Here is a 16,925-nt window from a genome sequence, read left to right as displayed (position 1 = left end):
CTCACTTCATCCATAGCAATACCTGCACACTTGAATAAACCGCATAATTCATGTAAGAACAATAAATGATCTCCAGGGTGGACAGTTCCATTCCCTTCATAGCGGTTATCCATAACACGTTCAATAATTTTCATAGGTATTTTATATGGTATTACTTCCTCACCTGGCGCCTCATCCACTACCGTTGCAGTAGTAGTAGATTTCCCAAATAAAAATTGAAGAGAAGATCTCTCCATAATGACTTATAGCAGCAGGCAGAAATAAAATCAGCACAAACAGTAAAGGTTTTCCTTACCAATTCCACTTACCAATAGCGCTTCACTCCCCGGCAACGGCGCCAGAAAATAGTCTTGATGACCCACAAGTATAGGGGGTGTATCGTAGTATTTTCGATAAGTAAGAATGTCGATCCCAACGAGGAGCAGAAGGTGTTGACAAGCAGTTTCGATGAAGGATTCACTGTAAATGCTCACAAACAAGTATTCAGGGGGTTTTGATATAACAAGCGAATAAAGTACGAGTAAGTAAATTGCGAGAGTAACAATTGCAGCGAGTGGCCCAATCCTTTTTAGCACAAAGGACAAGCCGGTTTGTTTACTTATAATGACCAAACGTTCTCGAGGACACACAGGATTTTAGTCTAGTGCTTTCGCTACATACGGCTAAATAATCTTCATTGTTATGATAAGTGTTGTGTGGGTGAACCTATGCTAATGTACCGCCCTTCCTAGGACTAATACATACTTGTGATTATACCCCTTGCAAGCATCCGCAACTACAAGAAAGTAATTTCTTCTATAAATGTCCCTAGACTACCCTCTCAACCAGGGGGTCTGAAAGGGGCAAAACGATCTCGTTCGTCCGTTTCACCGCACAGTAAAATTCTGAAACCCGCTTTTCATCTCAGCCGTCGGATGTGGTCATTCTTTTCTCACCTGTTGGTATTCTGAGAGAGTCCATGACGCGTGGGACCAACTGCTTGCGGGACCGACAGTGTGAGACAGCCAGGCGCTCTCGTTCGCGTGAACTTCCAAGCGCGCGATGGGAAGGGGTGAAAACCTAGATCGGCTCGCATGCCTCCTCTGCTCCTCGTCCAATCCCCAACTCCTCCTCACCTCCCCAATCGCCGCCACCGCTCCTCCTCTCCTCCCCAATCACCGCCACCCCTCCTCCTTCCCCAATCTGCGCCGTTTTCTCCCCCTCTCTAGCGGGAGCAGCGCTCGGGTGACGGAGGCGGCTGCACGCGGTAGCGGCGGGGCGGCGACGGCTGGACGTGGCAGGGGCGGCCGGCTGCTTCAGAGGAGGGAGCACGGCCCATGGGATGAAGAGGAGGCGGGGTGGACCGTGCCTCGACCTCAACCTTCCTCTTCTGAGGAGGGCGGATGGCGGCGGCGACCGGAGGCGCGGCGCGGCGCGGCCACGAAGGGCCGACGCGCGGCGGATCCGCTTTGCCGCCGGCGGCTGGACGCGGCAGCGTTGGGGACGGACCTCGGCCTCGCCGCGACGAAGGCCGCCCGGCCCCAGCAATGTCCACGGCGCGGCCAGCTCCGGCAAGGGGAGGTCGACGTGAGCTCGGGCAGGGGGCTGGCCTGGGTGGGCGCGGCGAGCTCCTGCTCCGGCAAGGGGCAGGCGCGGCGAGGTCTGGCTCCGGCAAGGGGCGGGCGCAGGAGAACTCCACCTCCAACGGGGCGGCCGAAGGAGGCGCTGCAGGAGCGCGCATGGAGGAGGGAGCGGATCCAAACCTTCCCCCACCACCACGGCCACTGCTCCCTCGACAAGAAGCGCCACATGCCAACATGTACCGGGTAAAATCCTAACACTAGCTCATGTATTTCTCGATCCGACGGTGATGGGCATGGCCGAGGATCTGCTTGAAGAATGGCAATGACGAGGTGGAACTCCTGCATCCTCCGACCCTGGATTTTATTGCTGGTACTGTGCTGCTAGATGTGTGAGCTACTGGTTAGACATGTTTTTAGTGTCATTGTGCGTTGCTGGTTTATTAGTATTTGTGGCAAGCACGAATCAACTGAAATTATTTTGTTCTGCAGATCTGTATATTTGTGATTTATTAGTATTAGTATTTAACGATAAAAGTTTCAAAAGGATTGAACAACAATCGAAGTTGTCCTATGTTTACCGAAGTGGCGATTATATATATTTCAATGGCCTCTTATGTTCTTTATTGTTGGATTTGCTGATAAACTACCTTTTGTGTTGTTTATTACTTTGCAGGTTCTTGGTTTTAGTTCAGATGGAAGATCTCCAGGATTAGGAAGGTATATTATCTTGGTTAGGTTAATATGCTCTCCCCTTTATTGTAAGTATTAGGAAGAGTTATACCATGGTCAATCAAAGCTCAAGATATGAAATATTGTGAATATTTAATGCAGGACATACTGATTTTTGCTGTGTATTGTGCTGATATCTTCCATGGTATAACTGTTCTTCATGATACTAATTTTTTCCGGTGCTTTGATGTGTTATTAGGTGATTTCTCTCGTCAGACAAATATGGCATTCAGGATGTAATCAGTGGTATTTTAGGAAAGGCATGGACAATATTTTTATAGGTTCAGTATTTGGTAACTTTTTCCTTACCATTGAACATCATATTTCTAGCGGTACTTGATGTTTTCTAGCTCTCCTTTTTTGTTCTTTAGATTATCCCACAATGACAATTATTTTACACTAGGTAATGTACATGTTGATTTGAAGTTAAAAGTGAAAGTGATGAGTTGACATGAATTTTGTGTGACAGGTATTTCTGCTGTTCCTTGTCTTGTGTTTGACACTTTTTTTTAATTTTGCATGTAACTCTGCTATAGCATCTGTGCCTGCACCAGTTAGATCATATATATGTTCTAAAATGGGGAGTGCTTGAATTAAATTGCTGGCCAATCTGTATAGAAGGCAATTAGTAACCAATTGTTCTATAAGAGGCTTGAATTTATTCTTGGGATTTTTGATTGTAGCTTCAAACTCTCTTTATAAGAAATGTACCTGTCTCTCATCTCCTCTCCTTGTGTCTTTCTTTATTTCGTGCTATTGCTCCAGTGAGGGATTTTCTGTAAGTTTCTCGTTGAGTAGTTTTTCTTGCCATAGGTTACCTTTTCATGGTCATGGAAAAGTATCTTTCAGACATGGAACCAAATAAATGTCAGTAGAAAATATCACATGCTATTTCTGAAAAATGAAATTCCTTTTTATATAAAAACATGATGCTATTGGACTTTTCCTTTTTATATAATGCAGTACAACGGAATATTGGCTGTATTTTCTTGTAGAGGTTTGTGAACACAAACATTTTGAAGTTTTTGGCTTTTGCTGCACGCAGTTATTTTTGGTTATTTGAGGTGTGGACATCGCATTCTTTGTATCTCTGCATTTTGGTCTTGTATTCTTGGTTCCTATTTTGTATTTAGTGGGTTGCCTGGTTTGGGCAGAGTCCAATGGAGCCTCCAGTTTGGAGCTTGATGCCAGTTCTCCAATGGCTTGCTTGTTTGGAATTCAAAGTGTGCCATGGATAGACCCCTGACACGTTTGAGTCTCTTAGTCAGAGGAAAGCTCCTGATATTGTTATACTTAGAAACAGTAGATAAGAACTACTTCAAATGCAGCATTGGTGCAGAAAAGTGGTCTCTATAGCATAAATTAATTCCTGACAAGTTGCAAAGCTTGTACAACAATGCTACAGACTGGTTAGCTACGTTCTTGTTTTCTTTCCATCGCTGTACTCTCTCTTCTATCTGTGCACTTCGTTTGAGATAGTGGGTCAGGTTTTCCGATCTGGTTCTAATGAAGATTTGTGTTTGACTAATTCTTATAAATGTTTGAAATCATTTTCATTTCACTAATTCTTATATTTTGTTATCTCACGATTCATGCTACTGTCAAAAAATATAGTTCAAAATTTAAATAAGCAATTTTGTTTTTTTTGAAATGGGATAAGCAAATTTAGAAGAGGTTGGCGTGGTTTATATAGCTTCTGGGCAGACATTGAGGTTTATTTTACACATCAGAGGGATTTTCTATAATACAATCTGCTCTTGATACCATGAAGGCACCATTGGCAAGTCAATCTTTTAACTATAGTGCAAATTTAGCTGTTTCTATTATTGACCCTCCTCTGACTTCTACTAATTGGTCAAGTCACTCAAATGCATGCATGTTTAAGGGAGCTGGCACATTTTCTTGTTGAGCACATTGGTTTTGTTGATGAACATGTACGGCCAGGTTTACGCAGATTGAGAGGACAGTCGTCGGCTGTCAGCATCAAGTCGCGATGTGCTTCTGGTTGCACCTCCTTGTGTAGTTGTGTGAGTTCCCCCTTCCTATCCCTTGCCCCTAAGTGCGGAGATTCCTATACTGATTTCATGTTTCTATTTCCTTGCATCAAAATTAGATATTGCATTTTCCTTTTGTAAATATTTGTTGGTTTGGCTTCCCTAAATTGAGTCTATTTTAGCCACATCTGCCTCTTGAGCTCACTGGTTTTGTTTTGGAACATGTATGAAAAGGTTTACACAAGTTGAGAGGGGAGTCTTTGGCGGCCAGCATTGAGCCGCGCTGTGCTTCTTGCTGCACCTCCTTGTGTGAGCTCCTCCTTCCTATCCTTTGCCCCTCAGATGGTGCTGTCCTCCTCTGGGGTGAAGTCCCCATGCTTTATGTTGGGCCTCAGATAATTGAGCCACCTCAGCCTGCAGCTCTTGCCACATCTCTTCAGCCCTGTTGCCATTAACGTAGTCACGCCAGCTTAGTTAACGATCGATGACAAATTCCTGAAAATTCTAATGAATGGGATAACATGGAGAAGATGCTTACCAATCTTGTGTGGCAATGCAATCCAGTTGTTCCCGGTGCCACGCTCCTCAATGTAGGTCTTGAGCATTGCATCCTCCTCCGGTGACCATGGTCCCCTCTTCACCGTTGCCTTGTCGCAGCAGGGCGCCCTCCCCATCTCCCTGTTTCTTTCTTTTTTCTCTGAGTGTTTGCGACCTGTGGTGTGGTGTTGCCTTTGCGTTGTGTGTCGATGGATGAGTGAGTTGAGTTGGTTTGGGTGATGGAGGGTATGGTATGCGCGGGAGGGCCAGGATTTATAGGAGCAGACATGATGGACGAGGGGGGGGGGTTAGAATATACGGATATGGTTTGACTTGATGGCGATGTGTGCTCATGACATAACACCGGCTCTGAGTTTGTTCTGGTGTACTTTGGAAGCCCCTCCACCTATGGTGTGCATGGAGAAACTTATGATTACGGAGAGATTAGGAATGCAGGAACCTCGAGGGACACTCAGTACTCTCCCTAGGTACGTAGCCCGTGCATAAACACCAGATTATGCTAAAACTAGGGTATCGAGTCATTCAGAACGCGAGGCTACTGTACCACCACCTGTACGTTTGAAAACTAACTCCGGTGAACATATAGTTAGATTGACTTAGGAAATAGGGTCTAAGCTAGAGTGACTACTTTTGCTAGATCAACAAGACAAGCCCAAGGATAAGAATGAAACGCAATCACCTCACTTGCTTCTTGTCTTCAAGCATCCTTTAGAATCGCATGCCAAGGAGATATGCATGACCGGAAATCAATCCAGATGAACCAATTCTCGATGCAACCCGAAATGGTGAAATCAACCAAAATTAATGAGATATATCACCGGTAATTATCTTAAAATGTAGTGATATGTCATGTTCTTTTTAGAGAATATTCGACGATGATCCAGAAGTGCAAAGGGTTAGTTTGTGCGTATAAGCTAAAGTGACTACTTTCGCTGGATCAACAAAACAAGCCCAAGGATAAGAATGAAACCCAAACCTCACTTGCTTCTTGACTTAAAGCATCTATTAGATATCACTGGCAATTCTCTTAAAATGTAGTGATATATCGTGTCTTTTTTAGAGAATCTCCGACAATGATCCAGAACTTAAGGTTAGTTTGTGTGTAAAAGCTAATTAATTATTAGAGTATCTTTACTAATACCAGTGAATTTACAATTTTTTACGGCCCGGTAAATTTGTAATTATTACACCTTACATGTAGAAAATATGCTCTGCACTTCTGAAGGATTCATAATGTCAAGATCGGACTAGGTCATGGCAGTGCCAAATGGAGCCTCCCTATCTCAATTTGGCCCAACAAGCTAAAATTTGAAAATTTCTTGCAGGTAAGGTTTATTACACTATGTAGTATGGTAGAACAAAATACTCAATCTTGCTCTCACAGGAAACTACATATCAAGTGCCATGTCAATTGCTACTATAGACACTCCATATTCCAGAAAAAGGAACTGAAGTTACATTCACAAGTAACATGGGGAGCTAGAGAAGTGAAAAGCGTCACCAAATAATGTAACTACCAAGTACATAGTACAGGGACAACAAGTGTACTGTACAATCAACACGCCCGCGTATAGAGATCACAAGCCTGTGACCCTAGACAAGTCCAAGTCCACCATCCAGTTATTTCTGTCCTACCTCCTTCAAAGTCAAGAATCCTAACATAGGCTGGACCATGGTGGAAAGCAGATACATACCAGGCTGACCTGCCAAAAGTCCATGGGCAGTTGTAACTGACAATGCAGCAGTATCCTTCTGGATGGTGTCATCCATTTTGACCCTCAAGACCAATATATAAGAAATTGTTCCTTTTTGTCATGTCAATTCTTACGTGTGCAATCATACTAGACTTGTAATATCCTTCTCTTCGCATAAGTACGTGATCCTGGACGGCAGTGTTAAAATATTATATATGAAGCATGTAACTTTGTGTTTATGTTACTAGCTCATTGACCTTGTAAGGTTTATGCTCTTCCTTTTTCATATGTATAAAATTGATCATTGCATTTTGGGGTGGTTGGTTTTAGAGTGGGTTCTTGTTGTGTTCTGCTAAGGTTTTTCTTTGATAAAGTACTGAGTATGAGATGATGTGCTGTAGGTTGAAGATAATAGGAAGTGAAAATATTGCAATAAAAGCAGTAGCAGAATAGTGAACTGATTTTAATTGTTTGGAGGCAGTAATCTGAATTTGCGGATCGGAGAACAGAATGAAGTATGAACATTTACTTACTTGCTGGAAAATTCGTTGTTTTCAGAGTATTTATGACGCAGGCAAGTCGATTGTGTTCCAATTGTGTCTGATAAGCTGATTTAGCTGGTTTTCTCTCGATTTTGCGTTTTTCAACTATATACTGTAGAAGAATACCTGTTCTGGAAAGAAGATCTGTATACAATTAGAAGCTATAAATTTTCAATTTCCTAGAGCGAAGCAAATTAAAAAAAATCAACGAACTATTCTACTAGCTGCACTTGCTAAAGCTGAGCCACATGTTCAATTCTTTCTGATATCTAAGAATAGTAAACTGCCTGTACTGTTTGATCAAGTAGCCTCATCACGTGGAAGCTTGAAGCATGCACACTTGTTCTGCATACCATATTGTCCGAACCCTCTATCTGGTCAGAGAGAAGCAGGTCTGGGCACTACACTGCACAGAGGTACACTTTTGACCAAGTGTATGAAGTTGTTGGAGCTTCAGTGTGGCCTCATATCTCCTTAGTTTAGCCAGTAAAAGATTCAGATATGTATTCTAGCAGAATATCTTTCCATGTGGCATCTGCACGTAGATAATGTACTCCAATAAACGCTTCTATGTAGCTTTGTCTTATTGAGGTTTAATTTTCTCAACACCACTGTATATTTTGTTTGGTGCCTTGGTCTCGGAGAACCTAATGAACCTACTTGATGTCAAAGGTATTAAGGTAGAAGAATCGTTTGTATACACCTTCGTGCTTATTATTGATTGGGTTTAAAATGCATTTACAATGCGTGCTTTTTCATGTATATAGACACTACTGACATGGTTATGTACCTGATCTGTATTGTTTCCAAAATTAGGTTGGCCCAATTTATTTGTTCATTTTCAATATAAGTTCAGCTACTTATTTCTAAATTTTCCTTTTTATTTAGGCTGCTAATGCTTCGCTCTGCTCGCTATGGATATGTCGGCCGGCGCCAACTTCTTCCTCCCCATCGGCCAGGTGACCTTGTTGACTCCTCCCTCTTCACCGGCCAGCCCAACTCGCCGGCACCTCCCACCTCACCGGCCCAGGAGAGATCCCCTCCCTCAATGTCGCCGCGTCCTGTGCTCGCCGCCGTCCATGAGCCGATTCCGCAGTGCAGATGAGCCTGAAGGTAAAGTTGCTTTCAGTTGCTTATTCATTCTTGTCGGATCTTGTTTATAGCATATATACTTGCTTTCATTTGCTTATGATCTACTCAAGATAGCAAATTCCTTTTGTTGTACAGTTGGCCACTTTTGGCATATGTGATAATATGCATATTTGTCAATGTTCATGGTACTACCTCCCTATCACTCACACACCTAGATATTTTCTTGCCAGCTATAACCTAAATTAAGGTTTGACACTTTCTGTTAACTGCAGGTCTAAATATATATTTCAGACTACCATTTAACCCTTATTGTAAATTTTACCCACATTTTTTAACCAACGTTTCTAAACCCATTTAATGGTCCTCGTTTTATGTGTTGGCCTAATTACCCGACTTCAAAATGTTCAGAGGTTGTCCTACTTCAGGGTAGTGAGCTGCAGCATTTTGACGCTCAGTTGGCGCTGGAGATTATTCAGGCACCATCCACAACCATCCACAAATTAAGTAAGATATAGCTTTCTTCACCGTAATTTTGTCAAGGGGTCCACAATGAAATGGACAATTACGCCAAGATAGGCACATAAGAAGGTGGGGTTTGGGGTATGCTTGACTATACCTTTGTATCAATTGTTCTGTTGCACTTTTATTCTTCTAAAAAATAGCGGATATCCCTTCTTCAGTAATTTTCCAGTGTTAATATACATGCTGGTTTTGCTGCCATAATAGATCCTCAAGATCAGCGATGGAGATCGCGATGGTGCATCGACGAGCTTGATGAGATGGCGCATTGACAAGCAAAAAGTCATGGAGATTCCCGCTGTTCGTGAGGGGTTGCGTGATGCGGCTATGGGGCGGCGGAGGTCCACACATCAGACGTATCTAGGCTGTGCGCACAGATGATGTTGAGGCTCCGTGACCTCTACAACCCGAGCAAAACAGCAGCGGTTCGCCACTTCAGCTGTTACTCTACTCCATCCACTAAATTTTCTTCAGTTGAATATCTGCATATATATGGTGATGATTTTAGTGGGCCACAAGGTGTTGGCAATCGTTGGGTTCTGTATTCTACAAAATATCAGCAGCTTGTTTAATCTTCAGTTGTGGTGCTTTCATGTTATCATGAATTGTGGGAAAACAATATATTCTGTGTTCCTTCTTGCATCCAGCTTGACTGTTTACTCTGGAAGGAGCAGTTCGTGGAGTGGGTCTGAAGCAACTGGGTAGCAGTCATAATATTAGGTGAGAGTTGCTTAATGTGTAGGTGGGTAGAATATTAGTTTCATGGTCTACTTTACAAGAGAAAGCAAGTAGAATATTACGTAGGAGTTGCTTCATATTTACTGTCTCTAATTTTTCGTACCATTTTGCGGTAGGATTGCATACAATGGCATTAATATATTTTATTACGTTCTCTTTTCAGAAAAACTGCACTAAGATCCTTATGCTTTTGGTCAGACATACCTTTTGTTGTTGCTCAAGGGTTTAAGATTGTTGTTAAATAAAATTGCCATATAATATCACAGTTAAATTTAAAAATGCTATGATGATGGCTCCCATATGGTGATTTAGTGCTCGGAAAAACAATTGCCATGGTTGTTGATAGAAAGCACAAACTTCTTAGGTTTTTTCGTTGCTTGGGGTTACCAGCTTGCTGCTGCCTTGGTGCTATTGTGGTTCCCAGTACTTTCTAGAAGCTTACAGTATATTTATTTTGGACAGTTGGTCATATTTTTCTTCTATATGTTGATGGAAAACGGAGCACCGCTGTGCTTCTCTGTTTGGAATCTTTTCGTCTCCGTTTTGAGCTGTAATTTGTAGTCTTTTTTAGGAGTTAAATCAAGCTTTGCTGCTATAGAATGTTTATTTGCCTTTTCTTGAAGGAAATCATTTCATTGTCTGAGTTACTTGTTCTATACAACCTGATCTATATTTTATTTGTGCCTAGGTTGATGGGATATCGAATATCTAAAACCGGCACGATGTATCCTAGGGGCAAAGTCGACCGGTGACTACCGCAGTAAAGCTGGGGAGCCATCAGACGATTTTTCTACATACATCCAGCAGAGAGGCTATGACCTTCATGATTCAACCTACGGAAAGTTTGCTTCTATGTTTGAAGTAAAATTTGCATGAAACCTGGAAAGATTTGTTTCTAAAGAGGTGAACCATTCTAACATCTGTTTGCACATGATCCCAGATGCTCGAGGATGCCAATTTCCATAGTGTCATCGCCCAAGACCGCACCGACCAGGTTATCCACTTCCTCGTAAATTGCTTGGGAAAATGCACAAATTTCTTCAGAGGCATGTCTATGTTGTTTCAGTTCCTGGGGGTCCTGGAGAGGTTTAACCGAGAAGACCAAACAGGCTTTCTGGACACCTAGGTTGACGTTTTAAACCCTATTTATTTTGTGCCTTTTCTTTTCATCATCTCTGGTTACTCACTACATCCAACTATGTTCTATCACTTGGAGGACTACGACAACATCATAAAGGACTTGAGCTTGAAGTTGAAGCAGAGCTGCTTGAGTAATCCACTGCTTGAGGTGATATTGCGAGCATCATCATGGTTTATTAATAGAAATATATTGTTGTGGCATTGCAGTGGTGTATTGGTACTTGATAGTGCTGATTCCGGATACATGTAAACTCCTTATAAATACTTTCATTTATACCGTGAATATGTTGTTGTGGTGCTGCAGTCGTGTATATATGTGTCACATATTACTATTTCTAAGACAATGCTTATGATTTCAATATGTATGGCTTTAGTGTTTGCGCCAGGGCGGAATGGGTCATCTTCCTTTGCAAATAAAAAGATCGAATCTATTTACATGTAAATAAAAATATAGCATTATATTTAAATTAGTCATTACCAGAATACCTTTGCTGCCACTACTATTTACCGAGTAAGAGAAATGGTTGAATGTATGTATATAAAATCGACATATGTTCTGTTACTTTGCTTGATAAATGTTTGCTGACATTGAGGTTTTCTTAATACTATAATAAACTAAAACTTATGAGTTAAATTCTAATTTAATTCTGTCATTTGCGCGATAGCGCAACCGGTCATCTAGTTAAGAATAAATCTAACCACAGCCTTAAACTCTGAGATCCTGCGATCCCTCCTGCATCGATATACCAACGGGGGTTTAGATTTCTGTCACTCCGGCAACCCCGCAATTGGCAAACGAATACAAGATGCATTCCCCTAGGCCCATAAATGGTGAAGTGTCATGTAGTCGACGTTCACATGACACCACTAAAAGAATAACACCACAACTTAAATATCATACCATTGAATATTACTCAACCATAGTTCACTACTAACATTTAGACTTCACCCATGTCCTCAAGAACTAAACGAACTACTCACGAGACATCATATGAAACATGATCAGAGGTGATATGATGATAAATAACAATCTGAACATAAACTTGGTTCAATGGTTTCACTCAATAGCATCAACAACAAGTAGAGATCGATACCGGGAGAGTTTCCCCTATCAAACAATCAAGATCAAACCCAAATTGCTACGGCGGTGACGGTGTCCAGCGGTGGAGACGGCGGTGATGATGGTGGAGATGATGATGATGGTGATGGTGATGATGTCCAGCTCGATGACGGTGACGATGGCGTCGATTTCCCCCTCCCGGAGGGAATTTCCCCGGCGGATTCCTGCCCGCCGGAGAGCTCTTTTCTCTCTGGTGTTCTCCGCCCCACAGAGGCGGCTGTAACTCTTCGCGAGGTCCCCTCTGTGGCTTAGGTTTTCGGGACGAAGGGTTTCGCGAAGAAAAGGAGGCGAAAGGGGCTGTGGGGCCCCCACACCACATGGTGGCGCGGCCAGGCCATGGGCCGCGCCGCCCTATGGTGTGGGCCCACCCTGGGTCCACCTGGCTCCTCCTTCTGGCTTCCTTCGTCATCTTGAAAAATAGGATTTTTGGTATAATTTCCTTCCACAGTTGATCTTCCGAAATATTGCGTTCTGACGGTGCTTTTTCCAGCAGAATCCTGGCTCCAGTGCTTGATCCTCCAATAATGATGAAACATGCAAAATAGATGAAATAACATAAGTATAGTGTCCCAATATGAAATATATCAATGAATAACAGCAAATTATGATATAAAATAGTGATGCAAATTGGACGTATCAAGGGGCCCTCCATGGAGGGTCTCTTGTCGCTAGTTGGTACTTAGCACTATGCTTTATCTGTTCCTTCCACAACCTGGGCATGTCCATTCATGGTTCAAGGGAACCTTGCCCAAGTCTAAGTTAAGTTCATCCATGTTGGGGGGATAACCCCCGGTATGCCAAAGGCATGCCAAACCGGATGGTTCGGGCCATCAAGATACCGGAACACCAAGGTAGTAATTTGGGCAAAGTGAAGCTAAGCCGGTATCCCCAAGGGGGATGCCAGCATCCGGTAAAGAAGATACCAGAGAGAAGGGCCTGTCGGCAGGACTGGTCAAAGATTCCCTTTAGAGCAAGAGGACAAGGATGAGCTAAGCAAAGCGACTTTAATCAGAGCCCTGGCGCCAAAGAGAGAGGTGACGCTGAAAGAAGCCGGAGGACGTCAGCGTCCCTGATTAAAGAAGACCACGGCGTCATCTATGATTAAAGTAGCTTTGTAAAGTAGTTTGTCTAGTCAAAGATGCCATTAGGGTTTCTTGTTCTGTAAGCCACCTTCCCCCCTATATAAGGAGAGGGGGTTCTGCCTCTTACAGGCGCGTGTACACAGAGGAAATTAGACGATAGAACTTGTAACCATGTTGAGATCAATGAAACTTGCGATCTAGTAAAGAGTTCTTCCTCTTGTCTCTCTTCTTGCATACCTGCCTTTGGTTGTGTTCTTGAGGAAAGCATCCGGAAGTTCGTCCCATCTAGTCGCAAACCCTCCCCCGAATCCTCTAGCGTCCATTCGGCCCCAATCTAAGCCATCCTATGGCATCTGTCTGTTCGCCACGACGACAGTTGGCGCCCACCGTGGGGCATGAAGTGGCGCTTGCAGGAGTTCACATTCGGGCGGGCATCCTCGAGGTCGCCGGCGAGCGTACGGTGTCCGCGCTCGTGCAGCGCATCTACGACATGGACTTCATCAACGACAACGCGGGCTGCTTCGCCAACGGTGGCATCTTCCCCAAGAACGGACGCACCATCGAGTTTGGCAGCCACCGCGTCTACTTCGGCACCGTCCCTGTGCACAAGCGCCTCTCGCCGGTGCTGGTGGCACCGGACCCGCCAAGATGGCTCTGTGCTGGCCGCGCCGCCGGCAGCGTCGAGGTAATGATGACTGGCGTGGTTGGTGCAGGAAAAGAAGCTGTGGGGGAAGGTGCTGGTCGCGTGGCTTCGACCCGTGCGGCCAAGCCACCGCTGGAGCGTGACGCAGGCGCAGCGGGAGCGTCATCCGCACCACCGGAAACACCGCTCCAAGCGGCTATGAACGTCCTCGCCACCCCCATCGCGCAGAACATCGACCCGGCAGCGGCTCAGGCGGAGTTGGAGGCACAGCGCCAGAAGGTGCTCGAGAGCGGCAAGGACATCGTCCGGGCGCAACGCGAGCTGAACCTAACCCTACGTGAGTATAACGCTGCCCATGGCTTTGCTTCAGTTAGCGCGCATGCTGCTAGGATGCCGGAAAACCGGCTAAAAGCTCGCAACCTAGATCAGGATTTGCGCAAAGAAATTCTTGCCGGCAAAAGTACCTCTGCATCTGTTAGCATCGTGGAAAAACCTAAATACAGTAGCCCGGATAAAACTATAAAAGCTGCTAAAGCTGCAGTAGAGCTATGCGAGTCGCTTTCCGGAGATGCTTTGGCAAAACAGCAAGAGCGTGTTAGAGAGCTGCTAGAAACTATTGAGCAGCAAAATGCTGAGCAGCTGGCTAAGCTGAACAAGGCCGCGGCCTCAAAATCCGTGCGTTCAACAAAGAATGCCGGAAGCAAGTCCCATGGGCAGGCATCGTCCCCCCATCCGGACAGAAGAAGAGAAAAAGAAATGAACGCACAGCAGATGACTGTGTATGATCCGGTTCTTGCCGGAAAGCAACAAGCCGGGCAACACGATGCCGGTAGAAAAAGCCAAGGGGCAGGTCGAGGCTACGCCAGAGGGGGCTATGCCGGAAACAATCATGCCGGTAGATATGAAACCGGGCAAAATTATCGAGCTGCAAGGGCAGCGTGTGAAGAAATGCCACCACCAAGGTACCGGCAGGCAAGAGCCGCGGAACCGGAAAGATACGGAGAGGGAGATTCTGAAGTAGAGCGAACAAGAGTTTACCGGAACCCCTTGGGAGACCGCCTGGGGGAGAGATGTTTGCCAGACCAGGATGCGAGGCACAGGCTGGATAGAGTACATCTTTCCGAAATGATCGAATCTGAGGGTCCTCCTGGCCCAAAGTGTTTTGGCCCACGGATCATGGGAGAGGAGCCACCGGTACGCAATTTCCAGCTGCCTCGAGACACAAAAACGTATGATGGCACGACCAAGCCGGAAGATTGGCTGGCGGACTATGTCACAGCTGTTTATGTAGCAGGAGGTGGAGTAAACCGGCGTTGGGCGGTGAGAATCATACCGTCCTACCTGGTAGGCCCTACACGGATTTGGCTTAACAACTTGCCGGCAGGAAGCATCAACGGATGGCTGGACTTTGAGGAAGCCTTCGTGAACAACTTCAGTAGCACTTACAAGAGGCCGAACCGGCCCCAACAGCTCGCTTTATGCCAGCAACGTGCCGGAGAGACAGACATAGATTATCTCACCCGGTGGAACTCAACAAGAAACACGTGTGAAGGAGTGATTGAGGCACAAGCAATTGCTTGGTTCAGTCAAGGGTGCCGGAGAGGATCACCGATGTGGCAAAAGCTGCAGAGAAGCATGCCAGCAACCTTGGCAGAGATGATACGTGTGGCGGACAGCTATGCATTGGGAGACCCATTGCAACCGGCAGTACAAGCTGAGCTGGAGCAGCGACAAGAACAATACCGGGACAACCGGAATCACAAGAGAAGGGAAGATTTTCCGGATCGAAGGTACGCTCCGCAGCACGTTGCTGCCGTGCAAGAAAATTATGATGCCGGCGGCAGCCAAAGGCAGAAAACCGGATCGCAGCCATGGGCGGGTCCAAAAAAGCAGTGGGTCGAAAAGAAACCCTGGGGCCAGAAAAAGAATTGGCAGGAACCCGTAAAATACACCATGGAAGCCGCCATGGATCAACCTTGCCGGTGGCACACGCCGAACCCGGATCACCCGTCAAACCACCTGACGAAGGATTGTTCTTGGACCAAGTACTTGATGCAAAAGGGAGCGGTAAAAGACGCGCAAGCACAAGGGTGCTCGACAGTGTTGCCACCATCACAAGATATGCTGCGTCAGCAACAACTACCACCACCGCCACCACTCACCGGAGCAAACGCTTTACCGGTACAGCAGCAGCCAAATAGGCAACAATATCAGCAAGTTAACCGGGTGGAGCGAAACGATGATTGATGGCGTGTAATTCACACGTTCGTTGGGAACCCCAAGAGGAAGGTATGATGCGCACAGCAGCAAGTTTTCCCTCAGAAAGAAACCAAGGTTTATCGAACCAGGAGGAGCCAAGAAGCACGTTGAAGGTTGATGGCGGCGGGATGTAGTGCGGCGCAACACCAGGGATTCCGGCGCCAACGTGGAACCTGCACAACACAACCAAAGTACTTTGCCCCAACGAAACAGTGAGGTTGTCAATCTCACCGGCTTGCTGTAACAAAGGATTAACCGTATTGTGTGGAAGATGATTGTTTGTAGAAAACAGTAGAACAGTATTGCAGTAGATTGTATTTCAGTATAGAGAATTGGACCGGGGTCCACAGTTCACTAGAGGTGTCTCTCCCATAAGACGAACAGCATGTTGGGTGAACAAATTACAGTTGGGCAATTGACAAATAAAGAGAGCATGACCATGCACATACATATCATGATGATTATAGTGAGATTTAATTGGGCATTACGACAAAGTACATAGACCGCCATCCAACTGCATCTATGCCTAAAAAGTCCACCTTCAGGTTATCATCCGAACCCCCTCCAGTATTAAGTTGCTAACAACAGACAATTGCATTAAGTATTGCGCGTAATGTAACTAGTGACTACATCCTTGAACATAGCACTAATGTTTTATCCCTAGTGGCAACAGCACATCCATAACCTTAGTGGTTCTTGTCACTCCTCCAGATTCACGGAGGCATGAACCCACTATCGAGCATAAATACTCCCTCTTGGAGTTACTAGCATCAACTTGGCCAAAGCATCTACTAATAACGGAGAGCATGCAAGATCATAAACAACACATAGATATAACTTTGATAATCAACATAACAAGTATTCTCTATTCATCGGATCCCAACAAACGCAACATATAGAATTACAGATAGACGATCTTGATCATGTTAGGCAGCTCACAAGATCCGACAATGATAGCACAATGGGGAGAAGACAACCATCTAGCTACTGCTATGGACCCATAGTCCAGGGGTAGACTACTCACACATCACTCCGGAGGCGACCATGGCGGTGTAGAGTCCTCCGGGAGATGAATCCCCTCTCCGGCAGGGTGCCGGAGGCGATCTCCTGGATCCCCCGAGATGGGATCGGCGGCGGCGGCGTCTCAGTAAGGTTTTCCGTATCGTGGCTCTCGCACCGGGGGTTTCGTCACGGGGGCTATTTGTAGGCGGAAGGGTAGGTCAAGAGGCGGCACGGGGGCCCCACACCACAGG

This window comes from Lolium perenne, chromosome 6, assembly GCF_019359855.2.
Source record: "Lolium perenne isolate Kyuss_39 chromosome 6, Kyuss_2.0, whole genome shotgun sequence".
Taxonomy (NCBI): domain Eukaryota; kingdom Viridiplantae; phylum Streptophyta; class Magnoliopsida; order Poales; family Poaceae; genus Lolium; species Lolium perenne.
Note: the sequence above shows the minus strand (reverse complement) of the source record.